This window comes from Eubalaena glacialis, chromosome 7 (assembly GCF_028564815.1).
Source record: "Eubalaena glacialis isolate mEubGla1 chromosome 7, mEubGla1.1.hap2.+ XY, whole genome shotgun sequence".
Classification (NCBI taxonomy): domain Eukaryota; kingdom Metazoa; phylum Chordata; class Mammalia; order Artiodactyla; family Balaenidae; genus Eubalaena; species Eubalaena glacialis.
Genome location: NC_083722.1, coordinates 44,810,547 through 44,820,312, shown reverse-complemented (window position 1 = coordinate 44,820,312; position 9,766 = coordinate 44,810,547).

The window sequence follows — 9,766 nt, the reverse complement described above, 5'->3', positions numbered from 1 at the left end:
GAGTCATCCACTGCACCACCAAGGAAGTCCCCTGAATACCTTTTATTTCTTTCCTTGGTTTATTGAACTAGTTAGAAACTCCAAAATAATCTTGACTATATGTGGTGAGAATGAACATTCTTGACTTGTTTCTGACTTTAGAGGGAAAGCATTCAGTCTTCCATCATGAAGTATAATGTTAGCTGTAGGTTTTAACTGCTTTGTTAATTTTCAGATTTGGGACTTCCTGGGACACGTTGACTTTTTGACCCTATATTTGACTATGACCAGGGAACAGGAGCACTGATATTTGTTATTGATCCCCAGGATGATTAGCCCTGGCCAGGCTCCACCTCACAGTGACCAGAGCCCACAGAATGAACATGGACATACACTTCCAGTAGATGGTCTATCAGGTGACCACAAAATTGAAACCCAGAGAGCAATGACGTTGCAGATACTGAATTAGAAAAAATTCACCTCAGCTCTTATTTGACAAGCATATATGATCGTTCAATATATGAAGCTTTTTATTTTTATATTTTTAGGTTTTTAAAAATATTTTTTAAAAGTCTACAAATAATAAATGCTGGAGAGGGTGTGGAGAAAAGGGAACCCTCCTACACTGTTGGTGGGGTTGTAAATGGGTGCAACCACTATGGAGAACAGTATGGAGGTTCCTTAAAAAACTAAAACTACAGTTGCCATAGGATCCAGCAATTCCACTCCTGGGCGTATACCCAGACAAAACTCTAATTTGAAAAGATACAAGCACCCCTGTACTATGTAAAGAAGCCATCAGCCTAGAAAATGATTTTCTCCCTGGATTTTATACATTAATAAGAAAAAAGCAAATGCTTTTTATGTTTTCAATGGGATTTATTTATATTTAAGTAAAAGTAGCAAATGTTAACATAAGTTATTTCCTTAAGAATATTTATTTTGTACAACCACATTGTTATCAAGCAACATTTATGGAATGTTCCTGGGTCCACAGTACTGGACTTTTTAACCATCATATTCATCCTCCTTTCCAAGTTTGAACATGGCCTTGTGCACTGAAGAAGCATGGCTTGACATTGTACAGTTGTCACGTGTGACAACCTGATATCAAACGAGAAGCCTGTTGATAAAGAATGTTTTATCTTTTATTCATTTACAAAATGGTATTTGTATATGTGTGTGATTACTAAACCCATATGATTTTGTTTTCAATTATTTTCTCTTCTGATACTATGAAAACAAATCCGTTAAAACTAAGCAATGTAGCAGTTTGATGTTTTGTATTACACATGCATATTTAATATACTTTGGGCAATAAAAAGTTAGAAGCGTGTAAACAAACAAACATGAAAAAAGATTTTTTAAAAAGTTGATGCATTGTTTTAACAATCACGAAAACTTGGGTTTATTTCTTTTTCAGGAGCACAGTGGAATAGTTTAATATTAAAATAAAAAGGTCTTGCTGTTCTCATTTTTTCAGATTCCTATTTTACACAATTTTATGTAACAGAATAACCCTGTAATCTTATTGCCAAAACTCTATTACTTCGTTAGATATGATTATCAGATTTTAGGCTGATTTTGCTGTCATGTTTGTGAACATTGATTATTTCACTGTTTACTTTTCCAAACATGTGCTTATACTAAAGATCCAAAAGCTAAAATGGAGAGTCATTGGTAATAATAAACGTACAGGGATTGATTAGGACAATGATGAATCTTAGGGGTTAAAGTTTTTGTTGCTAGGATAAGAGCTCTGATTGTCCTGTTAGGTTAGCTGTACAAAGGACTACTTTGGGGCGGGAAAGTGCATATTTCCAAGAAACCATATTGCATGCTCATGGGCCTGCTAGAAATTCTCTGGTTTGATGCGTCACTGTTACTGAGGGTGAAATCTACATGCAGCTTCTTCACAAGCTTGTGCTCCATCAGGGCGGCCCAACGATGTCACAGGTGTCTCCCAGCCTGTCACTGCACCTGTCCCTGTGCTCACTGCCAGGGAGGCTGCAGAGTCTCCAGCAAAATCCAATGTTAGATTTTCAACTGAAGGTGCTTTTGTTTCAGGTAACTATAATACCTATAAAAAGCAAGTGAAAAAAAAAACAAAAACAGAGCAAATTTATGTTAGAGTTCTTACAGTATTTTAAACAGTTTTTAGGTAATAATAATATGTTATAATAACAGTATGAGTTATTTATCTTTGTGTCAACTACAAATTTTTGCTTAAAAATACAAAATTGTTAATAAGAACAATTATTGTTGAGGTGACTTAGGAATTATTTTATGATCTATTCGGAAGAATTCCAGCACAGATAACAACTAAAATATTTAACGTATATTTTTATCTCACAAGACTTTTAAAAAACTCAAACACACAAAGGAAAATTAATGATCCCCACATACCCATCTTAAAATATTATCAACAATTCTGTTTGTCACTCTTTGGTAACACTTATTGATTGTTTAAGTATCAGGAAATTTCCCAAATCTGCCTTGCCTCTGTCATATATATATCTTCTTTATCCATTCATCTATCAATGGACACTTGGGTTGCTTCCATATATTGGTTATTGTAAATAATGCTGCAATTAACATAAGGGGTGCATATATCCTTTCAAATTAGTGTTTTTGTTTTCTTTGGAAAAATATCCAGAAGTTGAATTGCTGGATTGTATGGTCGTTCTATTTTTAATTATTTGAGGACCCTCCTTACTGTTTTGCATAGTAGTTGCACCAATTTACATTCCTATTGACAGTGTACGACGGTTCCCTTTTCTCCACAATTTGTTATTTGTTGTCTTTTTGATAACAGCTATTCTGATAGGTGTGAGGTGATCGCTCATTGTGCTTTCGATTTGCGTTTCCCTGATGATTAGTGATGTTGAGCATCTTTTCATGTGCCTGTTGGGCATCTGTATGTCTTCTTTGGAAAACTGTGTGTTCAGGTCCTCTACCCATTTTTTTTAAACATCTTTATTGGAGTATAATTGCTTTACAATGGTGTGTTAGTTGCTGCTTTATGACAAAGTGAATCAGCTATACATATACATATATCCCCATATCTCCTCCCTCTTGCATCTCCCTCCCATCCTCCCTATCCCACCCCTCTAGGTGGTCACAAAACACCGAGCTGATCTCCCTGTGCTATGCGGCTGCTTCCCACTAGCTACCTGTTTTACATTTGGTAGTGTGTATATGTCCATGCCACTCTCTCACTTTGCCCCAGCTTCCCCTTCCCCTTTTCGTGTCCTCAGGTCCCTTCTCTACGTCTGCATCTTTATTCCTGTCCTGCCCCTAGGTTCATCAGAACCTTTTTTTTTTTTTTAGATTCCATATATATGTGTTAGCATATGGTATTTGTTTTCCTCTTTCTGACTTACTTCACTCTGTATGACAGACTCTGGGTCCATCCACCTCACTAAAAATAACTCAATTTCGTTTCTTTTTATGGCTGAGTAATATTCCATTGTATATATGTGCCACATCTTTATCCATTCATCTGTTGATGGACACTTAGGTTGCTTCCATGTCCTGGCTATTGTAAGTAGAGCTGCAATGAACATTGTGGTACATGACTCTTTTTGAATTATGGTTTTCTCAGGGTATATGCCCAGTAGTGGGATTGCTGGGTCATATGGTAGTTCTATTTTTAGTTTTTTAAGGAACCTCCATACTGTTCTCCATAGTGGCTGTATCAATTTACATTCCCACCAACAGTGCAAGAGGCTTCCCTTTTCCCCACACCCTCTCCAGCATTTATTGTTTGCAGATTTTTTGATGATGGCCATTCTGACTGGTGTGAGGTGATACCTCATTACAGTTTTGATTTACATTTCTCTAACGATTAGTGATGTTGAGCATTCTTTCATGTGTTTGTTGACAATCTTATGTCTTCTTCGGAGAAATGTCTATTTAGGTCTTCTGCCCATTTTTGGATTGGGTTGTTTGTTTTTTTGATACTGAGCTGCATGAGCTGCTTATAAATTTTGGAGATTAATCCTTTGTCAGTTGATTCATTTGCAAATATTTTCTCCCATTCTGAGGGTTGTCTTTTCGTCTTGTTTATTGTTTCCTTTGCTGTGCAAAAGCTTTTAAGTTTAATTAGGTCCCATTTGTTTATTTTTGTTTTTATTTCCATTTCTCTAGGAGGTGCATCAAAAAGGATCTTGCTGTGATTTATGTCATAGAGTGTTCTGCCTATGTTTTACTCTAAGAGTTTTATAATGTCTGGCCTTAACATTTAGGTCTTCAATCCATTTTGAGTTTATTTTTGTGTATGGTGTTAGGGAGTGTTCTAATTTCATTCTTTTACATATAGCTGTCCAGTTTTCCCAGCACCACTTATTGAAGAGGCTGTCTTTTCTCCATTGTATATTCTTGCCTCCTTTATCAAAAATAAGGTGACCATATGTGCGTGGGTTTATCTCTGGACTTTCTATCCTGTTCCATTGATCTATGTTTCTGTTTTTGTGCAAGTACCATAGTGTCTTGATTACTGTAGCTTTGTAGTATAGTCTGAAGTCTGGGAGCCTGATTCCTCCAGCTTCGTTTTTCTTTCTCAAGATTGCTTTGGCTATTTGGGGTCTTTTGTGTTTCCATACAAATTGTGAAATTTTTTGTTCTAGTTCTGTGAAAAATGCCATTGGTAGTTTGATAGGGATTGCATTGAATCTGTAGGTTGCTTTGGGTAGTATAGTCATTTTCACAGTGTTGATTCTTCCAATCCAAGAGCATGGTATATCTTTCCATCTGTTTGTATCATCTTTAATTTCTTTCATCAGTGTCTTATAGTTTTCTGCATACAGGTCTTTTGTCTCCTTAGGTAGGTTTATTCCTAGGTATTTTATTTTTGTTGCAATGGTAAATGGGAGTGTTTCCTTGATTTCTCTTTCAGATTTTTCATCATTAGTGTATAGGAATGCAAGAGATTTCTGTGCATTAATTTTGTATCCTGCTACTTTACCAAATTCATTGATTAGCTCTAGTAGTTTTCTGGTAGCATCTTTAGGATTCTCTATGTATAGTATCATGCTCTACCCACTTTTTAATTGGGTTGTGTGTTTTTTTACTGTTTGATTATATGAGTTCTCTGTACATTTTGGATATTAACTCCTTATTGAGTATGTCATTTACAAATATTCTTCTCCCATTCATTAGGCTGCCTTTTTGTTGATAGTTTCCTTCATTCTTCTTCTTTTTTCTTTTTCTGTTCTTTTCTTTGCTCTTCTTTTGCCTCTCTTCCCATGTGATTTGCTGACTCTCTTTAGAGTTACATTTGGATTCCTTTCTCTTTTTTGTGTGTGTATCTATTATAGATTTTTGCTTTTAGTTACCATGAGGTTTATATATTTTATATATACATGTGGTTATTTTAAGTTGATAGTCTCCGAAGTTCAAACACATTCTAACAGCCCTGCATTTTTACTTCCTCACCAGCATGTGTCATGTTTCTGACATCATATTTACATCTTTTTGTTTTGTGTACCCCTTAACTACTTATTGTGGATATAGATGATTTTGTCTTTTAACTTTCCTACTAGCTTTGTAAGTGGTGGATATACTACCTTTACTGTATGTTTGCCCTTACCAGTGAGATTTTTTCCTTTTGTAATTTTATATTTCTAGTTGTGGTCTTTCTTTTCCACTTAGAGAAGTCCGTTTAACATTTCTTGTAAATGTTAGTGCAGTTTAGTGTTACTAAACTCTTTTAGATTTTGCTTGTCTGGGAAACTCTTTATCTCTCCTTCAAATCTCAATGAAAGCCTTGCTGAGTGGAGTATTCTTGATTCAGGTTTCTCTTTTCATCACTTTGACTATATCATGCCACTCCCTTCTGGCCTGCAAAGTTTCTGCTGAAAAGTTGGCTGACAGTGTTATGGAAGTTCCCTTGTGTACAACTAATTGGTTTTCCCTAGCTGCTTTTAAGATTCTCTCCTTATCTTTAACTTCTGTCATTTCAGTTATAATGTGTCCTGGTGCGGACCTGTTTGGGGTCATCTTGTTTGGGACTCTCTATGCTACCTGGACATGGAAGTCTGTTTCCTTTCCTAGATTAGGGAAATTTTCAGTTATTATTGCTTCAAAAAAGTTCTCTCCCTCTTTCTCTCTCTCTTCTCCTTCTGGGACCCCAACAATGTGAACTTTAGTATGTTTAATGTTGTCTCAGAAGTCTTTTAAACTGTCCTCATTTTTTTTTATTCCTTTTATTTTTCCTCTTCAGCTTGGGTGATTTCCTCCTCTCTGTCTTTCAGTTTGCTGATCTGTTCCCCTGTATCATCTAATCTACTGTTGATTCCTTCTAGTGTATTTTTCATTTAAGTTATTTTATTCTTCAGCTCTGTTTGGTTCTTCTTTATATTTTCTAAGTCTTTGTTAAACTTCTCACTGTGTTCATCCATTCTTCTCCCAAGTTTGTTGAGCATCTTTATGATGATTACCTTGAACTCTTTATCAGGTAGATTGCTTATCTCCACTTCACTTAGTTCTTCTTTGGGGGTTTTATCTTGTTTCTTCCTTTGTCGCCTCATTTTGCCTAATTCTCTTTGTTATTTGTATGTTATTTGTATGGTATGTAACCTAATGGTAGGTTGGTTACATTTCATGACCTTGGAGAAGTGGCCCTTTGTAGGAGTCATCCTGTGGGGCCCAGCAGCGCACTCCCCTCTGGTCACCAGAACTATATGCTATAGGGATGCCCCCATGTGGGCTGAGTGGGCCCTCTATTGTGGTGGGGCTGACTACTGTGGGTGCCCTGGTACACAGGACTGGCCTCTGGTCCAGTTGGCTGCCAAGCCCTACCTCCTACAGAAGCTACCAGCTGTTGGTGGGTGGGGCCACATCCTGGCACAGCTGGCTGCAAGGCCTGGGGAGTCCTGGGGCTGGTGCTGGCCCACTGTTGGGTGAGGCAGGGTCCTGGCAATTCTGGCTGCAGGCCCGGGGTGTCCCAGGTCAGCTGGCTGCAAGGCCCAGTGAGTCCTGGGGCTTGTGCCAGCCCACTGGTGTGTGGTGCGGGGACCTGGCATGCTGGCTGTGGGGCTTGGGGCTCCCAGTGCTGGTTCTGGCCTGCTAGTGGGTGGGGCCAGGTCCCTGTTCAGCCTGAGGGGGTCCGAGGACTAGGGGTGACTGGCTGGTGGGCAGGTAAGCCCCAGCGCTAATAGGCTAGAGGGAGGACTCCAAAATGGTGCTTACCAGTACCAGTGTCCTTATGGTAGAACGAGCTCCCAAAAGTGGCTGCTGCCAGTGTCTATATCTCCAGGGGAGTTCCAGTTGCCTCCTGCCTACCCTGGAGGCTGTCCAAGGTCAGCAAGTGAGTCTGACCCAGGCTTCTTTCAGATTGTTGCCTCTGAGCTGGGACTTGGAGCGTCTGAGATTCTGTACATGCCCTTCAAGAACGGAGTCTCTAATTCCTACAGCCCTCTGGCTCTCCTGAATGCAAGCCCCGCCTTCAGAGCTAGATGTTCTGGGAGCTTATCTTCCTGGTGCAGGACCCTAGGGTTGGGAAGCTTGAAATGGGTCTTGGACCCCTCACTCCTTGGGAAGAACCTCTGCAATTGTGATTATCCTCCTCTTTGTGGGTCACCTACCCGGGGATGTGGGTCTTGACTGTACCACAACTCCGCCACTCCTACCCTTCTTGTTCTGGTTCCTTCTTTATATCTTTAGTTGTAGAAGGTCTTTTCTGCTAGTCTTCAGGTTGTTCTCATAGACAGTTGCTCTGTAAACAGTTGTAGTTTTGGTGTGCCCCGTGGGAGAAGGTGAGCTCAGGGTCTTCCTACCCTGCCATCTTGGTGACCAGGAAATCATTTAGATCAGGATTTCTCAACTTTGGCAGAACTGACATTTGAACTGGGTAATTATTTGTTGTGGGGGCTGTCCTACATATTGTAGGATGTATAGCAGCATTCCGGGCTCCTGTCCACTAGATGCCAGTAGTATCGCCCAGTTGTGACAACCCAAAATATCTGTGTTTCCAAATACCCCCTCTTTCAGGGGCAGGGGACAAAATCCCTCCCACCTTGTTTGAGCACTGCTGTATTAGATCACCTTTAAGTTATATGCATATGTAATATTATGGTAGAGATTATGTGAACTGGGGCAGCTTTGGACATTTCAGGAGAAGGCTGTTAGACCACTTAGTGGGATGTTATAGAGGTGATCTTCTAATATTCTGTAATTCTTATAAATAAAATTTTCTTTAGCTCTCGTAAGAAAAAAGCAAAAAATGGAGAAAGGTCAGAAAGATTGGCAACATCAAGCCCTAGGCAGAGTGCGAGCTGCTAGCAAGTTGAGGGCAGTCACAGGAGTGAGAACAAATAGATGACAAAGGAGGCAGGATGGGATTTAGCTCTTGCTTTCACAGAAATGAATCTTAGCAGGGAAATGGTTGTCCTTTCAATTGCAAGCCAATGGCAACTTCGAGCTCAGTCCTTAGTGGAGGGCACAGTCTACCAGGGCCCCTGGTGGGGTTGCTGGGCTTCCTGGATGTATTGGAATTTGTAGAAATCTACATGGTTTCACAGTACCTATTGCCTTGCTTATAGTAATGGGAGGACAGTTGTTTTTCCGAAGAATACTTTTGAGGGCAGGGGGAGGAAGGGTATGGTTTGCCTGAATAAATGTGTTCACTTTAGGCTCTTATTAGTTAAATGAGCAAGAAGAGAAAAGTATAGCAGCATTCCACCAGGTGGTGCTATATCTGACTCGTTCACCAAGCATGGCTGAATTAGGTTTTCTGTGACCCTGTCTCTCCCAGTGTATTTTCTCAGTCCTTTTGAAATAATTTGGATTGAGCTATACTTCAAATGAAAGATATCTGCCGGTTGAAAAAAAATTTCCATTCTAGTGTTAATCTCTACTTCTGACTCAAAATATATGCATTTCTATTCCAAGGATCTATCTTGACAACCAAGCTCAGGCGCAGAAGGCGCTAGAACATATTGTATTCATAACAAAAGATTTCTCCCTTTTTTCAATTTTAATTAATGCTATCGCCAGGTGATTTGATAATACTGCGACTGGCAAGTACAAGCAAAACTGATATAAAAACTTTTTAACTTCAGTTTCTTCAATACTCTGCTGACTGTTATCAGAGATGAGTTTCATGCCTACCCTCATCAGCCTGGGATATAAAAAAGGCAGAGGTTAGGATATTAAAATGCTTTGCAGAGCTCTGAAATACAATAATGTGCTCCAGAAGACAGCCCTATGACCTGGAGGTCTGGTTACATGGCATTTAAACAGGGAACTTGGCCGTGATACACCAGGACAACTGGATAGCCTGACATCAAAATGAGACGTTCTATATATTCAATATCCTGTGATAAACCATAATGGAAAAGAATATGAAAAAGAATTTTTATATATGTATAATTGAATCACTTTGCTGTATAGTAGAAATTAACACAACATTGTAAATCAACTATACTTCAATTAAAAAAACAAAACAAAACGAGAAGTTCTAAGGGCTCATTTAAGCAATTATCTCTTAACTGGGAAGTTGTGAGATTCACCATCTACTGAAAATTTTAATCCCTTGGGGAGAAAAAGGATACAAATATGTTTATCTTTTATAAATCTTCAGGTCAGCCTACCAGTATGTATGAGCCAAGAGAAAGAATCCCCCTGCAGCTCTTATAAGTAGGTTTTTTGGTTATTTTGTTTTATTCTTTTAAGGAAGAGAGACTATTATTGACCCTCAGCAGAGGTAGCCTTAATTGAATAGTAACATACTAAGGGACCCTCAAGGAGGATGGGGCAGTAGTTAAAACAGTGGGTGGGGGGGGGT